The sequence below is a fragment of the Pinus tabuliformis genome, chromosome 6 (genome assembly GCF_031772625.1).
Source record: "Pinus tabuliformis cultivar Carrire ecotype Pingquan chromosome 6, CPIR1, whole genome shotgun sequence".
Lineage (NCBI taxonomy): Eukaryota > Viridiplantae > Streptophyta > Pinopsida > Pinales > Pinaceae > Pinus > Pinus tabuliformis.
Window position 1 is genome coordinate 508,361,956 of NC_142292.1, and position 21,993 is coordinate 508,383,948.

At 36.8% G+C, this 21,993-nt stretch overlaps 1 long non-coding RNA gene across 1 annotated transcript in view; it reads right to left on the reverse strand.

Annotated features, from left to right (window-relative positions):
* Window positions 1–19,888: 19,888 nt before the first annotated feature.
* Window positions 19,889–21,993, reverse strand: part of LOC149259536 (uncharacterized) — a 122,840-nt gene continuing 120,735 nt past the window's right edge. Inside the window, exon 6 of the long non-coding RNA XR_016265468.1 lies at window positions 19,889–20,311. This is a non-coding gene — a long non-coding RNA (uncharacterized LOC149259536). The remainder of the gene's footprint in view (window positions 20,312–21,993) is intronic.

Below are 21,993 nucleotides of genomic sequence, written 5' to 3' on the forward strand. Positions count from 1 at the left end.
GCTTCTTGGATTTATAGTGTCTAAATCTGGAATCCATATTGATCCAGATAGGATTAAGGAAATTTCTGAAATATCCTTACCACATAATAAGAAAGCAATGCAATCCTTCCTTGGTCAAATTAATTTTGTGAAAAGATTTGTCCCAAACTTCTCAAGAATTGTGTCACCATTACAAGCAATGATCAAGAAAAATTCACTCTTTAAATAGGGTTAGGCAGAATATGAAGCGTTCAATCTGATTAAGAAAGCGATTGTTAATGCCCCATCCCTAGCAACTCCAAATTTTTCTGATCCTTTCATTTTGTATACATTTGCCTCTGAGAAGTCATATGCTGCAATACTCACGCAAGCCAATCAAGACAAAGCGGAAGCCCCAATTGCCTTCTTTAGTTCAAATTTGCAAGGGGCTGAATTAAATTATTCTGGCGTTGAGAAACAAGCTTATGCAGTTTTCAAAGCAATCAAACACTTTAGACCCTTTCTTCTTAAGACCCATACAAAGATAATAGTGTCGTTTCCAGCAGTAAGAAATCTCTTGGTACAAAAAGATGTGGGTGAAAAGAGAGCAAATTGGGTCATTTCCCTACAAGAATATGACGCTGAAATAAAGCCAGTAAATATTGTAAAAGGTCAACGCTTTTGTGGAATTTTGCTAGAGCATCGCTAATATTAGAAATGCCATATCCCATTCAAGAGGTACAAATGTATGAGGTAAGCCTAAACGATATTGAATTGAGATATGTTGATATCATGTTTTATTTAAAAATGGATATGCTCCCTCAAATTTGAATCATACAAAGAAAAGAACCCTAAGATTGAAAGCTAAGCAATATCAACTTGTAAATGATGTACTTTTTAGGATGAATTATGATTCTGTTCTTCTTTGATGTCTTGAGAAATCTGAAGCTGAAAAAGTGTTGGAGGAACTCCATGATGGACTAGAAGGTGGACATTATGCAGGAGATGCAACAACACACAAAATTTTGCGCGCAGGATACTATTGGCCTACTTTATTTAAAGATGCACATAGCTATGTAAGGAAATGTCAAGTTTGTCAAACTGCTACTGGAAGATAGAAGAAACCATCATTTCCATTGCAACCAGTTAATATAGACCAACCATTTGAGCAATGGGGATTGGATATAATAGGTGAGATCGTTCTTCACTCTTCTAAACAACATAGGTACATCCTTATAGCTACAGATTATTTTACTAAATGGGTAGAAGCAGTCCTCTCAAGACAGCTAATGTTGAACATATCATCGATTTCATAGATCAGTTCATAATTACTAGGTTTGGCTTACCTTCTGCTTTAATGTTCGATAATGCATCATATTTTTCTGGCAATGCTATGACTGAATTTGCACTTAAAAGAGTTTTTAAACTTAAGTATTCTGCCAATTATTACCCACAAGGGAACAGGTTGGCTGAATCAACAAATAAAAACCTAATCAGAATCATTAAGCAAACTATTGATCAGAATCATATAAATTGGCACAAATCTTTGATGTATGCTCTTTGGGCAGATCGAATAACTCAAAAGGCTTCCATTGGCACTTCTCCCTTTAATTTGGTTTATGGGAAAGAAGTAGTTCTCCCAACTCATCTAGCAATTCCTTCTTTAGCCTTAGTTCAATTTATTGAAGAAACACCTTCTTCATCTTTGCAACTAAGACAATTGCAGATTCTTAAGCTAGAAGAGCAACGAGAACAAGCCAAAATTACCCATGCACATCATCAAGCATTAGTAAAGGCTTCTTCGATTCAAATATGGTATCTAGGAAGGATTTTCAAATTGGAGATTTAGTATTGAAATGGGATAAGGCTCATGAAGAAAAAGGAAAACATTCTAAATTCCAACGGATGTGACTTGGACCATTCCAAATTGTTGAAATCATAGGTCCATCGACTTTCATGTTACAAGATTTAGCAGGGAAAAGAGAATCTTTACCTGTTAATGGACAGATCCTTAAAAAATACTTTCCATAGAAGATGACCTCTTCTATTTTTGTAAATTATTATTTATAGATTTATTTTGATAATAAAACAGGTTGTAAATGGTTACTTTTGGATTTCACGAAAAAGATTAGTGTCTCTTGTAAATTTTTTTTTTTCGCTTGTATAAATGGAACTGATTTGGAAAATTAATCATTATTATTGAAAAATATAGTCAAGTGATACAAGCCTGAAAATTTTACTAGTTTCAACCTTACAAATTTTGATTAAAAACAACCTTTAGTGGGAATTTGTTTTATATCGGTCATAAAAAGCATCAATAATGAAACAAAGGTTCTTTGTAGAAAAGCTGTCTTCAAAAAACTCTATAATTGTCGTCCAAAGCTATTCTTAAGGAACCAATGACTTCCTCCCCACTTAGGGAATTACAAGTTTCAAATAGTAATACACCTATGCATTATAAACTTAAAGAATAAGAGGTCTCATCAAGAGTCGGCTTATCATGATCATAAAGATTATAACTAGCTGACATTGCCAATTTGCATACCAAAACAGGGAAATGACTCAAGATTGTTTCAATCAAAAGACAAAGGGTCTCATCACGAGCCAACTTGTTCAGTAAAGTTATAAATCAAGTGAATGACACTGTCAAAATTTGGCCACCAAACCAAGACATTGTTCTTTAAGAATTAAAAGATAATGAAAGAAATAAGTGTGAATGTGGATTTATCTTTGAAAATTGTATACTTCTCCAAGTAGGATACTGGATCATTGTTGGGTAACAGGTAACCCTGTCGAGGCTATAAACACCTGCTGGCAGCAGAGGCTCTACCTACGACAAATGAGCATACTTAAAAACTGATCTACAGAGATGTTTTTGTTTTTATCCTTATAAACCAAGTAGTGACTGATGTAAATGCAATGACTAGCTTTGGGAAGAAAATAATCAGAATTAGCATGGAAGGAAAAAACTATTGTTAATGGCAAAGAGCATTATGCACTTTATATTTCTTTAACAAAGTTTGATTTTCCAGAAAACTTTTCTGTTTTGGAAGTTTTAGAAAATTCAAAAGATAATCAGAGATAACTGGTTCTTTCTAGTGAATCGCCAATTGTTGTGGCCAGCAACAACCCCCTATTTATTTAGTATTAGTAATAACACTAAATAAATGGAGACCCTCCTAAAAAATAAAAACTAGCACTTAGAATTCCCTTTTAATAAAACACACTATCATAAACTTAGGAAAAACATCTACAAACGTAAAGTTTTAAGTATTATGAAAAGTCTCAAACAAAATCATTCTCTTAATGATGAACATCGCATCATAAAAGGGAAATGGAGGGCATCATATATAAAGAAACTTTCGGAATAGCGAAAACGCGATGATGTGAGATAACGAGCCACATACATTCATCGAATATCGCAAATTTCATATATCGTAGCGCCACCTAAGATAAAATGTCCCGATATTGCGAAATGTGATAAAGCATCTCGCAAATCGCATCTCGCAGTCGCATAATGAAGCAAATGATTGTTAATGAAAAAGGATTAGTGATATTGCGATCTGCAATATTGCGAATGATCTGAAATCACCCCTAGGTGACCTCAGGAAATTAATGAAGGTATTACAAACTCATGTGTTGGTGTGTGTCTATGTTATCTTAGGCAATGGATCGATAAGATTGCAAAATACACAAACACTAGAAAACAGTAAGAGAAACACAACAAGCAAAATGAAAAAACACAACAATTTAATAAGGAATTCACCCAATCCTCTTGGGCTACATCTTCAGTCCAGCTTTCAATGGTGGATTTTTTAATTGTGTCTTTAAGAAGAGTTTTTATAATGAAGAGCTCAATTTGAGTCTCCTGAAATAGATGGTGCTTAGTAGGGTGGTTCTTGGATTCCCCAAGCCACTAGAGTGCACAAATTCCCCCTTACTAAGTCTCGACCTCAACTGGTCTTACTGGGATGAGTCCAATTTGGTACTCAGTTCCCGACAGATATCCTCACAGGGATTGCTTGAACCTCTCAAGCCTGGTTCTGTCTGCTCGATGCTGCCTTAGCTCTACAGGTCAGCTCGAATTCCTCTGTTCTCTGCTTCTTGCTTCCTCTCTGCTTTGTCTCCTTTGTCTCACTATCTCCTTCTTTTTTTTCTGCTCTTTGTCTGTTCGTGGCTTAAAGCCAATCTGTCTCATGACTGTTCGCTTCCTCTTCCGTCTCTTTGGATCGCCTTCTGTTGTCCGCTTGGAATTCCCTGCCTCTGCGTCATCGCCAATGTGTAACATTTCATAAGGAGGTGGCCACTTGTCCTCTCATGAACTGAGTGTCAGCTCTTCCTCGAACGGTCGTTATTTCGGTTACTCTGTGAAATGATTCATCCACCAGGTCAGTGGTCAAATCAGAACTCAAAACCTTTATGCGTCGTAGCTTATTTTCCCCCACCAAATCCGGTCTCTCATTAGGTGCAATCTCCGCCGTTAGATCTGGGGCCTCCGGATCCTATGGTCATCACTTTTATCGCACAGTTGACTTGCTCAAACGTTAGCCCGTGATGAGAGCGGTTTTCTCTCTCATCAGCCGGACACGCGTCATTCAGTGAATGGCATCGCTCGATTCTCTGCCAAACCCGCTTACCGCCTGAAATGCCTCCAATATTCCGTCGGTTTTGGAGAGTGGGACCCGCCTGTAGGTTTGGCGCTTTTCCCACGGTTTTCCAGTTTTCCTTGTGACCGAGCACTTGGGGCTATTCCTTCTCGAGGGGTTTTTTCCCAGTGATGCGCGATTGTTAATCACGCATTAGAATGGCCTCCATTTTCTGATCTAGATTTCCCAATTTCTAGTTTGCACCACTGCGCGGTCTCCATGGGCCATTGGTCAGCATGCTTTGACCGAGGTCCTTGTTGTTCCGCACTGGCTACAAATTTCCACTGTTCAGAGGTCTTTCCTGATAGCTCATTGTTCACAAGTTTTTGAAGTCTGTCACGATTTGATACAGTGATAGAACTCTGATAATTTTCATGAATCCAATTTGGATCACGGCCCTCCCATTGAAAAAGCTTTTGGACCACCAAAAGTTAGTTTTCAAGCATCGACTAAGTGAGGGTACAATTGTCTCACTTGTCCAATCTCTATTCATTTTGCACTGCTCGGCTTTGAACCCTTGAGCCCAACTCTGAGGTACTCAACATCTCCCCTGCGTGTCATTCTCACCTTCCTGTCCAGAACTGTGTCTTCCTGCAATTCATTAAGATATTCAGGTAGTAGGTTATCAACATAAGGCAATTGACTCTGTTCTTGAGGATCTTCAATTAGTGAAGGTTCAAACAATCTCAAGCTATCTGCATTTACGACTGAGTAGATGTGGATGTAATCTGGTAGATCAAGGTGAAAAGCATTCTCACCACTTTTCTCAAGTATCTTGAAAGGTCCATACTTGATAGGATTTAGCTTTTTACCTCCACCTTGCATTATGTCCTTGCTGATATACAGTCAGACTTGATCACCAACTTGGAAACTATGCTCCATCTGATGCTTGTCATGCCTTACCTTGTATTTGGCCTGGCTCTTTTCCTATTGTTCTTGTATTGTCTGGTGAATCTCTTGGATTTGTTCAATGAACCTAGTTGCCTTGTCCTCATTGTTGTGTCCCTCAACTGTGGTGTCTTTACCAAAGACAAAATCCAAAGGAGACCTTGGTGTGAAACCAAAACAGGTCTCAAAAGGAGATCTTTGTGTAGAAGAATGTTTGGCTCTGTTGTAAGCATGCTGCACATAACACAAATTTTCATCACAAAGCTTAGGATGCTTGCTGCAATATCCTCTGAGTAACTGGATCACTATCCTGTTGACTACTTCTGTCTGGCCATCGGTTTGTGGATGGAAAGCTGTGTTTTTCTTCAGTTTGGTGTCCATCAGTTCCCATAGGCTCGACCAAAACTTCCCCACAAATCGGGTGTCTCGATCAGATACAATGGAAGTGGGTAATCCAAAATGAACCCATACATTGTTATCGGGAAATCTAGTGTCCACTCGAAGCTGCTAGTCCCACTAAGACTGGTAGCTATCTTAGAAACAAACAAACTAAAACTACTTTCGTTTTCCTTTATGAGAAGTAGATAAGAGGGGAATGAAGGACACCAACCTCAGTCTTGCGCTTGGTTCCTTGCTCGGTTCCTCTCCCTTCTGACAGGTCCTTGCCGCTTCTCCTTCGTCTACCCAGCTTCAAAGAGCACCTGTTGAATCAAAGCAGCATAATACTATCGAAGAATAGAGATCTACAATCATAAACAATATAGGACCAGATATATATTGACCACACAAATGCATATATCATCAAACATACAAGAATGTGGAGGAAAACTTGAATAGATTTATTAATATCAAGAATAGCAAAGAGGATTACAACCAATTTTTCTGACCCAACATCATCCTCTAGCATGAAAGCCCTTCTTTCACCTCATGAAAAGCTTAGATCACCAAACACTATGATATTCCACCAAGAAACCAACAACACTTCCTTACAAGATACAAAATTCTAGCCTCTGGATCTCTGGGATGAGGGATCCATATATAGATGATTGCAGGGGGTGAGTCAGCTTCTGGGATTTTGATTAGTTTCCTCTCTCTGATAGTTCTTGATTCCACTTGGAGGTTGATGATCTCCTACTCATCCCTGGGCAAATTCAGAGAGGCAAGTGTCATAGGAGAAGTTTCTGGAAGATTCTATGATCATCCACCTCGCAAACTGTCTCTGCCATTTGTCCACTCTCGCCCATCGCACCCTACAGAAGGGCTTTTCAGTATGCATCGCACCCTTTTCACTGGGCAGGTGAGATGCATCACACCCTCTACACTGGGCAATCTGTATGGTCCAGTTTTGACCAGTTCTGAGCAGTTTCTTGTGGAGAACTTATGGGAGATGATGTAATCAACTGACCTTGTTCTTTTAGGGGATGGAACAACAATTTTAGGGACTTAGGAGCCCTTGGTTTATGGACATGTTTGATTGGGGTTGCAGTGCCCAAAAATGTCTATAACATACATGTTGAAAGAACAGTTTTGCAATTTGTTCAACTGTAATATGTTTATTACAAGGTATCAAAATACACATTTTGTTGAACCTATCCACAACAACATACAGATAATCATGACCTTTCCTAGATTTAGGCAATCCTCTAACAAAGTCCATGGAAACACTTTCCCAAGGATGAGAAGGAACTGGTAATGGAGTGTACAAGCCTAGTTTTCTATTGTTGGGCTTACTTTTAGCACACATAGTACACCCTCTTACATATCTAGAAACTGTCTTGTTCATTTTTGGCCAATAACAAAATATTTGTAGCTATGCAACTGTTTTACTTACTCCAAAGTGACCTGATATTAGAGAAGTGTGTGCTTATCGAATTATCTTTACTCTTTCAGTTTTTGGAATGCATAACTTCCCACAATGATATAGGAGTCGGTCCTTTACATGCTAATCCAATTCTTCTACTCGTTTTCCTTGACTCAAAGTTGCATATACATCTTTAAAGTATATATCTTGAGCATCTTGTTCAACATAGCTCTCATGTAACATAAAATTATGCTCAAGTATAGTAGATGCATTTATAATGGGTCTAGATAACATATCTGCAACTTTATTGTGTATGCCCTTTTTATATCTGATGACTAAATGAAACTGTTGTAGAAAATCCATCCATATATAGTGTCTTGATTGTTGCAACTCAGTTTGGGAATGTAGATATTGAAGTGGTCGATGATCAGTATGTATAACTATCTCTTTGCCCATTAAGTAATGTTTCCAGTTTTTCACACTCTGTACTAATGCATACAATTTTTTATCATATGTGGGATAGTTAACTACTGCAGAATTAAATGTCTTAGAATGATAACTTATGGGTTTACCATGCTGTGTCAACACTGCTCCCATGGCATAGTCACTGGAATCCGTTTGGATCTCAAACGGTCTTTGAAGATTAGGCAGTGCTAGTACTGGTGTTGTACTAATCTTTTCTTTTAAGGTGTCGAAGGCTTTTTGCTGTTTGCCTCCCCACTGAAACACCTTATTCAATCCTGTTAAAGCATGTAAGGGAGCTACAATTAAGGAAAAGTTAGAAATGAACTTTCTCCAATATTGTGTTGTTCCTAAGAAGCTCCGAACTTCTGTAGTAGATTTGGGTTTGGGCCAGTTCACAATGACTGCCACCTTAGAGGGATCTATCTTCAATTCACCGCCCCCTACTATATGTCCCAAATAATTCAAAGATGTTTTGCCAAATTCACGTTTTGAGAGTTTAAAAAAGTTTTTCTCTTTGCAAAACATCTAGTGTCTGCTTAACATGTTTTAAATGTTCTTCCCATGTTTTGCTAAATATCAAAACGTCATCCAGATACATAATAACAAAATCATCAAGAAAATGTCTGAGTACATCATTCATTATTCTCATGAAAGTAGCAGGAGCATTAGTTAATCAAAAAGGCATAACCAACCACTCATAAAATCCCTTCTTTGTCTTGAAAGCAGTCTTCCATGCATCTTGTTCTGTCACTCTGACCTGATGATATCCACTATGCAAGTCTAGCTTAGAAAAATAAGTAGCTTCTTTTAATTGATCTAAGAGATCATCTATGCAAGGAAGGGGATAACGATTTTTTATTGTTATCTTATTCAGTGCTCGGTAATCAATGCACATTCTCCACGAGCTATCTTTCTTTCTCACCAAAATGATTGGTGACCCACATGGTGATGTGCTAGGTCTGATGAACCCCTTCTCGAGCAACTCCTGCACCTGCTTCTTGATTTTTGCATTCTCTAAAGCGGACAACCTGTACATTCCAATGTTAGGCAATGGAGCATCTTGCTGCAAATTAATTTTATGCACTATTTCCTTTTTGGGTGGCAGACCTTTAGGTTCTTGAAACAAGATATCATATTCTGAAACAACTTTTTCTAAATCAGCTTGTTGTTTAGCATCACAACCCTCAAATACATTGGTTTTATCAGGTTTCTTTTTCTTTACAACCATCAGTAAGAATTGTTTGCATGAATTTATCATTCATTTCATCTGCCCTGAGTTTATGAGAGTGTAATTATTTTTGAGCTTATGAGCTCTTACAAAGTATTCGATTCCATCTTTAACGAGTAGATACTTGTTCTCAGCTCTATAGAAAATAACTTTTCTGTCATACAAGTAAAGACTTCCTAAAACAATTCCACATATATCCAAATGAATTATGTCTAACTCAACCTCATCTACAAATGTTGACCCAAAAGAAAACTTGAGTTTGCATTGTCTAGTCACTAGTAGTTGTTCTTTATCATTTAACCATCTTAATGGGCATGGTTTCTTGTGAGGTGCAGTCTGTAATCCCAACTTTTTTACAATTGCTTCAGAAATTAAATTTACTTGTTAGCCACTATCAAACAAAGTATCAATCTTTTGATGTTTGGAAATAAATCGAATATGGAAAAGCTCATGTATTTTTCTCCCATTTTCTTCATCAATAGTAGATTGTGCAGAATTACTAGTAGATGCTTTAGAATTCTTACCTTTTATACCTATGGCTACAATGGTTGTTTCATCTCCTGAGTTCGAACCCGAATCTTTTTGAATAGCTGCAACTGTCTTCTTCTTCTTGCCCTCAAACTTCTTAGGTCTTAGCTCTGGATGCGGAATCCAACAGTGCTCATCATCATGCCCATCCTTCTTACAGTGAGTGCATGAAGATTTGCTCTTCTGTGTAGTGTTGGCCTTCCTTGCTTTCCATTTCTGTTTTCTTTTCTCTTTATTCTTGCTTGCAGTGGGTTGGGATGATCCCCCAACTTCTGGGTTTCCATTCTTTCCTCTAGCTTCTAGATGCGTAGCTTGAACAAATACTTCATCTATACTAGTGGGATTAAACATGAGGATAGTGTGCCTCATGTAGCTGTGTAGACCACTGATGTACTTCAACAGTGTCTCAGGTGAGTCTAATGAGATTCCTACAATCAATGCTCTCTTCCTAAATTCTTAGGTGTAACCTTGTACACTTTTCCCTTTCAATTGTCGAAGAGTTTGCCAGCTCATCATGGCTTGCTGCATGTAGGCCAGTGGATAGAACTGTTTTTTGATTGTAGAAACAAATTCACTCCAGACATAAAGAGTCTTACCATGTCTCTTCGTGTCAGCTTGAGTCCTGCCTTCCCACCAAACTAAGGCAGTGCCTCCAAGGCGTAGGCTAGCCAACTGAATCTTGCTCTTGTCTGAATCAATACTCTGCACTCTGCAATAAACATCAATTTGTCTAATCCAATTGTCCAGCTTTTCTGCATTCAACTCTCCATCATATATTGGTAAATCAAATTTAACATCTAGTTTAATCAAAGATGTCTTCTTTTTATGTTCAGGGCTATTAGGAGGTGTGAGAAAGTTTTCTTCTTTCCCTTTGCCTTTGGAGTGGTCATGGAGGAGAGACTCTTCTTCTCCTTTATCTTGTTTGGAGCCTGATGAATCTTCATCCTTATGTTTTCTAAAATCCTTATACATTTCCTCTACCATGGACCTTATGGCTAGGAAAATATCTATGAATTGAGGGTCTGGCCCCACAGAACCTTCCTCTGACATTGTCTTCTGAGGATAGACTCTCCCAATTTCAGGATTAGTTTCGACCAACTCTCCTTTTCCTAATATGAGCTTTGATCTAGTTAGCATTCAACAGCTAAATCCAGCACAAGCTTGTCTAACCTTAACAGCCTAAAGCTCTAATATCACTTGATCTGAAATTACCCCTAGGTAATCTCAGGAAATTAATGAAGGTATTACAGACTCATGTGCTGGTGTGTGTCTATGTTATCTTAGGCAATGGATTGATAAGATTGCAAAATACACAGACACTGGAAAACAGTAAGAGAAACACAACAAGCAAAATGCAAAAACACAACAATTTAATAAGGAGTTCACCCAATCCTCCTGGGCTATGTCTCTAGTCCAGCTTTCAATGGTGGCTTTTTTATTGTGTCTTTAAGCAGAGCTTTTACAATGAGGAGCTCAATTTAAGTCTCCTGAAATAGATGGTGCTTAGTAGGGTGGTTCTTGGATTGCCCAAGCCACTAGAGTGCATAGACTCACCCTTACTAAGTCTCAACCTCAACTGGTCTTAATGGGATGAGTCCAATTTGGTACTCAGTTCCCGACAAATATCCTCACAGGGATTGCTTGAACCTCTCAAGCCTGGTTCTGTCTGCTCGATGCTGCCTTAGCTCTGTAGGTCAGCTCGACTTCCTCTGTTCTCTACTTCTTGCTTCCTCTCTGCTCTGTCTCCTCTGTCTCACTGTCTCCTTCTTCTTTTTTCTGCTCTTTGTCTGTTCGTGGCTCAAAGCCAATCTGTCTCATGACCGTTCGCTTCCTCTTCTGTCTCTTCGGATCGCCTGTTGTTGTCCGCTTGGAATTCCCTGCGTCTACGTCATCGCCACTGTGTAACGTTTCATAGGGAGGTGGCCACTTGTCCTCACACGAACTGAGCACCAACTCTTCCTCGAACGGTTGTTATTTCGGTTAATCTATGAAATGATTCATCCGCCAGGTCAATGGTCAAATCAGACCTTGAAACCTTTATGCGTCGTAGCTTGTTTTCCCCCGTCAAATCCGGTCTCCCATCGGGTGCAATCTCCACCGTTAGATCTGGGGTCTCCAGATCCTACGGTCATCACTTTTATCGCGCGGTCGACTTGCTCGAACGTTAGCCGGCGATGAGAGCGATTTTCTCTCTCATCTGACAGACACACGTCATTCAGTGAATGGCATCGCTCGATTCTCTCCAAACTCGCTTACTACCCGAAATGCCTCCGATATTCTGCGGGTTTTGGAGCACGGGACCCGCCTGTCGGTTTAACACTTTTCCCACGGTTTTCTGGTTTTCCTTGTGACCGAGCGCTCAAGGCTATTCCTTCTCGAGGGGTTTTGAACATCGATGCATGATCGCTAATCACGCATTAGAAATGGCTTCCGTTTTTTATCTGGATTTCCCAATTGCTAGTTTGTGCCACTACGCGGTCTCCATGGGCCATCGGTCAGCGCACTTTGACTGAGGTCCTCGTTGTTCCGTGCTGGGTACAACTACCACTGTCCAGAGGTCTTTCTTGATAGCTCATTGTTCACAAGTTTTTGAAGTCTGTCATGATTTGATACAGTCATAGAATTCTGATAATTTTGATGGATCCAATTCGGATCCGCAAAGAAAATCAAAAAATCGCTTTATCGCAGATCAAAAGGGCTCATAGTTCGATGAAATATTCCCCGTCATCTGATACTGAGTTATGGGCATTAATGTCAACTTAGTGGTTTATTGATGGTTATTTATGAGAAATGATTTAGATCTGAGCAAAAGGGTTATTTCACGTAAGGTGATATATTTGATGTGATTTTAAAATTAAGAGCTTTCCCATCACCTTATTACTTACCATCATCTTTCTTATTGTGTTTTAGTTCTCTACTTGTGAACTTACAGGAGCAGTACGCAGAACAATACACAGAGCAGTGCGTAGAACGTTATGGGGAAGAAAGGAAAAGCTTGGTATCTGAAAAAACAGAGATGACTCCATTATTCACGGACACCTCCTGTACTAGAGAAGCAGGGATATATACTTGGGAAGGCATGTATAGTCTGCTGTAGGAAGAAAACCCGAGAGTCATGGAAGTTACAACTACAACAAATGGAGGCAGGTCATCCGAAGCATCACTTACAGAGCTTGCATGCTCATTCCCGCACCGTACCGCAGCAAGGCCAAAAATACTTTCTTATACAGATATGGTCAAATGGGTGATAGACGATGCTGATATAACAGACAGGAAATTCAGGATGTGGAACCAAGAAGTTATAGGATCATTTACCCCACAGAATTTAAGACGCATGTATCATTTACCAGAACCGCAGGCTAGCTATAACAAACAGTTCATGGAAAAATTCGCTAAGGAGAACGAAGATTTGGCGAAATGCACAAAACACTGGTCAGCAAAGGAAGAGCCGTTAAAGAATGACAAAAATGGTATGTACAACACTGGTTCCCTCTCTTCTCCATATTGTTTTGCTGTTGCAATGTTATGTAGGCTATTCGGAAAACCTGATATCAATAAGCTTTCATTCGAGTGGCTACCCCTACTAGATGCGGCCACCAACGCCACTATAATGGACTGGGCCCAAATATTGTCTAATAACTTAACCTCTGCTATTTGGAACTATTGGACTAAAAAGAGTCCTTCTCATAGGATTTATCCTCCCTTCTTTCTAGCTGCCTATGTCATGGATGCTATCTGTTTTGTTTCTAAATTTCCTCTCATGGGTTGGAAATGGACGGTACATAATTCTTTACCCATTCAAGTCTACCATAAGGAGTTGTTGGATTCTAAGTTCACCCCATATTTTTATAAAATCTGCCATGGAGTTATGCTACCCATTCACAAGATGTTGTATAATACAGATTCCTCAATATTTTCTCCTAAAGCCGAAATTGATATTCTCCCTATGGGAAGATGGTTCGGAGAAGAATTTTTCACTTATATCAGAGTATTTGGAAGCATTGCCTCTCCTCATGTACTTCCCTTGTATGTTCTTGACAAATTGATGGCCCGGGAAATAGCCTACCAAACCTGTGGGGTTGGAGGAATGAGCAGAGAATTTAAGGACAAGAAAAAGGCAATTTGGTCGCAATTCCCTGTGGTCTGTGGGGCTTTTGCATTGTTTGATCTAGGTCACACTTTCAAGGAAGTAGACAACATGTTGAGTCTATGATTTCTTAAGTTCCCAGGGAGAATTTGATCCCTTTGATGTAATAAAGAATTTTACCACAGCAGTTAAAATAAAGGTGTTCACTAAGGAAGATGATCTCTTCGACGACATTTTCCAGCAGAAGAGCACACTCAAAGACATCTTACACCTAGCCCAAATCTAGTTTGGCCCAGCAGAGTTCCAAGAGTTTAAACTCTACAGAGAGTAGAGATTGACAAATCTCCCCTTGGACAAATTGCGTGTAGAACCAATAAGGGAAACCACTCCTAGCATTAGTATGAGTGGAAGCTCAGGGCAAGACAAGTCTAAATCTCCCCTTGGACAAATTGCACGTAGAACCAATAAGGGAAACCACTCCTAGCATTAGTATGAGTGGAAGCTCAGGGCAAGACAAGTCTAAATCTAAGTCTGAAAGAGAATCGCCAGAAAGGTCTAGACGGTTAGAGAGCGATCACAATAAGAGTGAAGGATTAGTCAGGGATACTGCCCAATCCAAGGAGAATCCTGAGCAACAAGTGTTTTCGCCAACACAGGTGGAAATTCCAACTCCCCTCATCTAGCCAACAAAGCCATTAAGAACAGAGCTGGAGAAAGAATGGGAAAACTTTAATGAATTGATCAACACGGAGGAGCAAAACGTGGAAACACCAAGGAATCCAGCACAGACAATCACATAAATGGTGATTGAAACAGTTGTCAATGCTCCAGAAACTGAGCACATTCCCATAGCTCCATCATCCGAAATCATGCTAAAGATAGAGGAAATCCCTCTTCTAGACGTGTTTTACAGTCCACAGCACAAAGTTGTGGTCAGAAAATAGAGAAAGAAGCAAAAACTAGACAGCATGCTCTCACCTGAAGTAGAGCAGCTGGATGTCCTTTGGCAAGACCCTACCACTGATCCGACAGAGAATCTGATTAGATTGTCCCAAATCGCAGGAGCTTATGCTTCTGCTACTATTGACAAAGCATTCAAAGTTTAACTATTGCTTAAAGATAAAGAGGATAAAATCCTATTTTTGTAGCAACAGTTACAATAGGCCAGCGTTAGCCGGGAAGCAGAAGAAAAATTGGTAAAGTTACAACAGGACTTCCAGCAAATGCAGTTGGGTTATCAAAGTAGTCTGGCCGAAAAAGAACAGAAATTACAGGCCACGTTAGAAATGCACAAAAATGATCCTAAAGTCGCAGAATTTGTCACAAAAGCCCTTGCCCTGAATGATCAACTCTTGCAACAGTAGGAAACGCTTTGCCAAAGAATATCACAATGGAACTCTCACTGCGAAATGAGTGACAAAATCACAAGTCAAGCCGTAGATTTGTGACTTGATTATGATTTAATTGATAAGAAAGTTTATGACTATTTGAATTGGCAGGAATCAGAGGAAGGCAAGAAAGCAGGGTTGCCCAAGATCAATGAATCCCACAAAGAAATGTTGTTTAATAAATGGGATGCACAGATCAAAAAAGCAGAATCGGCAGCGGAAGAAGCAGACAAAACAAGCAATATCATTACTGTACTGTGTCAATGAAAATCTGCACAGAGCCAACCTGATATCGGAACACCACTCAGGATTTCTCCCAAAAACACAACTGCAAACAAGTTGGAAATAGAAAGAAGAAAGGACAATCAATCAAAAAGTTAACTAAGTTAAAATGGGTCACTTACTGGCAATATTTGGTGAAACACACATGAGTGTATGACTCTGAAGTGCCACAATTCCGCTGAAAAGATAGTGTCAGTGCTTGTTGTTTCCGTCTATGCAAGACAATTAAAATTGGAGGTCGTCCAACCGACACTCCTGAAGCCGATGTTGGATGCCTGCGACTTAAGAGAACAGATGCATAGTTGATCTTTAGATACAATTTCAGTTTAATTTTGATTTATTTTTTGCTTTAGATGAGGATGGTCATTTAAACCTCCTCCTATATTTTTGTAATAACTATTTTTAGTCTTTAGTTAGTAGTGTTTAAACCCCTCTCATGCATTTAGAGAAGGGCCCAGAAATTTATCAAAAACAGTTCTTCAGAACATGCACTTTTGCCCCCCTGAGGAGGTTTTGATAAATGAATGGAACGAGATTTATTTATATCTGTGTTTAATTTCTACTACTGAAATGCACTTCTATACTCTTAGTAGATATTGAATTATAAGATAAATCTATATTGCTGAAGCTCATGAGTATGACTTATTATCAATGGTATTTTTATATCTTAATGATTTCTGCTTATGCGTCAAGTGATATGTTATTTTCAGTTGTTTATATATGAAGGCTTAATTGTTCAGTTATCATTTGGCACTTTTGTACGGTGGTAACTATTCTTTTTATGCTGAGTGTATGAATAACTTATTATGCGATATGCTTATCATAATTGTTTCGGCTAATTTGTTATACGAAACAATTTACTTTTAATGAATTCTTTTCTTGTAGCAATTGAATGATATTTATTACCGATTGTTGTTAGAAACTATTTTAGATCGCATAAGTGAAAAGTTAGTTTTTTAGAATTAGATGTTTCCATTCATTAGAATAAAATTGCATGTGTTAAATTAGATTTAGATTAAAAGCATTCTTTTTAGAAACTTTTAGGAAGGAAAACATCATCCCTTAGCATCATCATAAACAAATTGGGAAACTGGTCCCATTATCCCCAGTCGGAGCCACTATCCCAAATGGAAAAGGAGCTGCTTTCAAGGTCCGCACTGGGTGGTTATCCCCCTTGTTGTAGACCCGATTTTCGGGGCTTCAACAGGTGGCTATTTTTGAGTTGAAATTTCTTTTAATGCAATAATTTATTGTATTCTTAATATGGAGTGCATATATGACACTTGAAAATTATATATATATATATATATATATATATATATATATATATAAAGAGATAATTCTTATTCCATTAATAGATTATTTGGGAGATTTGTAATTCATTCATTTTTTAATATGGAGTTGACATGTAACATTTTAAATATTAATAATAAAAATAATTATATATAGGGAGAATCCTATTGATATATATTTTCTACATATAAATATGATTGGAGCATGTATTAACATTTTAATGTATAGATTGTGAATCATAAATAAAATATTTCAATGTCATACTTAGAGGTGCTTTCCAAATCAGTGTGAGGGAGATTTTGCCACATAATATTACTTTAAAAAATAATAAAATAATACTTAAAATAACAAATTAAAAAAAATAAACATAAAATAAAATCAATGTCTGCGATGAATAAAATACTTCAATTTCCATATTAATTTTACATCCACTTTATATATAGATAAAGTAATTAAAAAAATAATATACTAATTTACTTTTTAATATTAAAGAGATATGTCTTTTACTACTTAATGGAGTTGACAAATGGCATATAAAAATAATATAATTGATATTATATGATATGTAATTCATTTTATATTTACTTGGCATGCAATAATTAAAATAAAAATATAGTAATAACAAAAAAACATTTTTCTATTAACTACCAAATAAAATATTTCAATGTCTCTATTAAATAACATAGTTTTATAACATATTTATATAAAATAAAAAATAAAAAAATTCTTATGGTTTCACCTTTTTTAGTAAGGAATGTGTAGTTTATTACATTCTTAATATGGAGTTCATATATAACACACATATATATATATGAAGATGAAAGTTCTTATTCTATTAGTAATTTCTTTAGAGATTTGCAGTTCATTCATTTTTAATATGGAATTGACATGTAATATTTTAAATATTAATAATAAAAATATTTTTTTTTATAGAGAGAGAGTCCAACGGATACATGTTTTCTACTACCAAATGTGATTGGGCATGCATTAAATTTTAATATGTTAAAAGTGAATATATATATATATATATATATATATATATATATATATATATATATTCCATTAATGGATTTTTTTTTTTTAAGAGATTTGTAATATATTAATTTTTAACTATGGAGTTGCCATGTAAAATTTAAAATATTAATAACAAAAAATTCATATATATATATATAATGTTTATAAAAAAAATAATATTATATATAGAGAGAGTCCTATGGATATATGTTTTCTACTTCTAAAATATAGTGGAGCATGTATTAACATTTTAATGTGTAAACTATATATATATATCATTTTGTTAAGTCTCACTAGCACAACCGCTGAGGATGAGCTCGTTAGCAAAGCGACCCAGGATCAAACTTTATGAAAGTTGTACCCATGCTAGGGGGAAGAGACATGTAAAATCCAATCAACTTAGGGTTGGTGTGGCCCAGACTCAGTGCGATCCCCGGGTGACTTTGATGGCTTATATACCCTTGGGTCGTGGTTTCTCAAGCCACGAGTCAAGGCTAGAAGAACACAAACAACTTGAATATATATATATATATATATATATATATATATATATATATATATATATATTATATATATATATATATATAATTTTATTAGTTAAAAAAATTAAGATGTATTTTATATATAAAGAGATATAATTTTTTATTTATTTTTTTAATATGTAATTGAGATGTAACATTTTAAATATTAATAACAAAAATTATAGATAGAGAATCTTATGAATACATGTTTTTTACTTTCAAGATTGGGACATGAAATAAAATTTTAATATGTAGAATATGAATTATATATATATATATATATATATATATATATATAATATATATATAAGAGTTAATTTTTATATATAAAGAGAGAATTCATTCTTTCATTCACTTTTACATTGAAGGTGTTTTTTTTTGGGGTTGGGTTGGAAAGACACTATTCATCCCACCTATAAGATCCACCATTTGTTTTTCCCTCCATCAAACCATTTTTGACCACGTGGTACTTTGATTAGTGCAATATGTCAACCTCACTGCCGATAGCTCTTGGCACTCTAAAAAATGCAAGTCATCAAACTCACCACCAACAAATTTAACCTCATCAACATAGAACTTTTCAAGAACACCCGAAGAAGGCAGTTAAGAAGTAGTCTCACATACCATATCTGAACAATCGACTTATCATTTGAATCCACACTCACTCATATAATTCTCCCTAGAATGATTATCTTATACTCTTGGAAAATATCTAGAAAAATGACATGTGGCCCTCCAAATTCCATCGACACCCCAAACCTCTAAGAAAATATAATAGCCATATATGCTCTTAAATCCCTCGAAGACTTCTATATCATCAAATCCAACATATGTGTTCAGGGCAACCTGAAAACCACTGGCATGTGCATTCATGACGAAATCAAAATACTCCCAGACCTCCCCTTCAGTTCTAGGATACTATACCAAAAATCCACAGACATCCTTGCAATTATTGTAAAAAAAATCCTTCAAAACAACCTTTAGGACCTTCATATCAAGGGAGCCTACTTGAATCAACATGGATTTTTCTGCAACAATCCTTTCATCGAGAAGATAAGCATTGAACATGGGCAACTCCGTGAGATCCACAATCATCGTTTGGAAACTCAAGAGTGGATCCAACTTCTCCTGGGAAATCTACCTGACCAATTGTTTGTCTAGCTCTTTGAAGTTTTCCTTTGAGTTGCATTGACTTGACTGGTAAAACCAACATTATGAAAATTGATCCATTTTGTATACACAATTCTCCCTGCCAATCATGATAACATAATAGCAATTTTCTCAATACCCAAAGAATTAAATAAGCAATTATATAAATTATATGGTCATTTAACTATTTACCTATATAATTTTCCATCAATCATCTTACTCCGGGCATAACCAAATAATGCAATGGTAAATTTTCATAAACAAGTAAGAAACCATTGAAGTAGAAGGTTTCTCTTTGTAAACTAGCTTTGTCCAATGGCTCTTTTACCATGGATTTCAAGCTAGGTGCTAATTTTCTTTTCCAGAATGAACCTAGACAACTTGGCTAAAATGTGGCTAATCATGATTGTCCTATAGTTAGAGGGAATGTTAAATTTTATCGCCACTTTTAAATATAGGCATGATAAGACTTTGTGTCCACAACTTAGAGAACCCCTGTTTAACTGCCAAGTTGAAAAGATTATACAAGTGCAGAATAAGAATGGATGGACCTTCCAATTTTGAAAATTCAACTGGGTACCTTTCAATATTCCTAACTTTCTCATCAATATACAAATATAAATTTAATTTACATCAAATAAATAATAAAACAAATTTTTATATCCGCATAAATAAAACTAATAATCCAATACATTCAAATCACATAGAATGAATTAAACAGAGCGCAGGTCAACATTCAAAGTTCCTGCAAACACATAGAATGAATTAAACAGAGCACAGCTCAACATTCAAAGTTCCTGCAAACATTTGATATATATAATGCCAAACTGACAGACAAGTGAATGATTGTACGTTTTGATTAAACTATGTACTCTATTCAACTTCTTCCCCTGTTCTGCTGCAGCGTAATTCCATCAGTAACAGTAATTCCATCCGTGCATAATGTGTTGCTCATGATGATGATATGTGAAGCTCCTGCAGCCTTTTTCAGTTAAAACACCCTGCCTTTCATAACAGCTTCCTCATACTGTCTTCCTATAGGGATTATTTTCATCATAAGTTCCTGCATTAAACACCAGTTTGGATAATTATGGAAAAAGTTGTGTAACAAGGCCTAACAAGGGTTGTCAATCTTAAAAAAGAGATCTCTTTCAATAATAAAAAAGAAGTGTTGTCAATCTTAAAAAAAAGATCTCTTTCAATAATAAAATTGCTCCAAATAGAGTATCATTAAAAAAGATCTCTTTCAATAATAAAATTGCTCCAAATTGCTCCAAATTACAAATGCCACTTCCATACCATTAAATAAAATTGCTCCAAATAGAGTATCATTTCAGTTCTGAACATTCAGGGATAAGGAACTCACAAGTGAACTGCACTTCTCTGCACCTGCATCCACATGATATATAGAAATATCTTCCAGTTGCTGCTGATGCTGAGTGAAATGGCCGAATGCTAAAAGGTAGGGACATATTATGTAGTAACTGTTAACAGATTGTGAACATTCAGGCAGAAGGAACCCAATGACTAATAGCGAGACTATTAGTGTACTGTACTCTCTCTGCTCCTTCATCCACAAGATATATATACAAGTATTTTCCAGTTGCTGCTGCTGCTTGAAATGGCCGAATTGTAAAGGATAGGGAAATATTAACAGATTTTGAGATGTGAATAAGAGGATCATTATGAGAGGCGAAGGCCTTTTACATTACGGAAATGGTTTTCTGCAGCAATCATAGATGCTACAACTCCATCCTCATCTTTTTTATCCCTTCTCTCCTCATCCTCATCAGAATCTGAATGTGAGGATGAGGAGAAGCAGAACCAGCAAAACATATTGAAAATAGGGCTTCTCTTTATCTCGCTCCACCTTTTTCCCTTATCACCATGATTATCAAGTGTACTATGAACTAATTTGGAAGCTGGGCTTCCAGGAGCATGAGAGCTAGAATTGCAGTCCATGTGTATGTGTAGTAATACTGCTCAAAACCTCAACCACTTACAGTAAAATTATGAGTAGTAACAGAGGACACAAATATTAGAAGGGCGATGTCAGAGCAAAATGTTATGAGTCCGGATTACTGTTATCAGTCCTCTTCTCTTAATATATATAGATAGATATTGTGAAAACAGAAAATTAATGAACTTGGGCGGCACGCTCTTAGATTCCAAAAGGGCAGGTCACATGGGAATTTAGAAATATGGCGAACTAGGTATGTAGCTTGGCGTGCAAGCGAAGTAATAAAGTTATAAACACACATGCTAGCATGGATGGTATCTTTGACTCGTCGCACAAGCTAAAATTATCGGCCTTGTCTACCGATGTTACAATTTTGCCCACATGGCCATTTAGTGTTCGTTTTTGTTTCCCCACATTTTCAAAATTTCTGACCAGATTTAATCAAAATTAGAAATTTCCATTATTTTCCACATAAAAGACTAAGCTTGGTAAGCGTTATTTTACTAATAATCTCTTCTTAAATGTAGCTGCATAAATGTTATTCTATTACTCATAATTAATTTTTAAAGCCGAAAGGGCTGAATAAGGATGCGTGCCCATCGTCCATCTCTGTGACCATTGTTGTCATTTCAAATCCATTATGGGGAGGTTGGAGAAGTCATTAGTACACAAGCCAATTATGGAAACAACAATCTGAGTGTATATACCGTCTGGCCACTCTAGTCTACTATATGGAGCTTTGCAAGAGCTTTGGCCACTTCCACTTTACACCCATGTGGAATGGA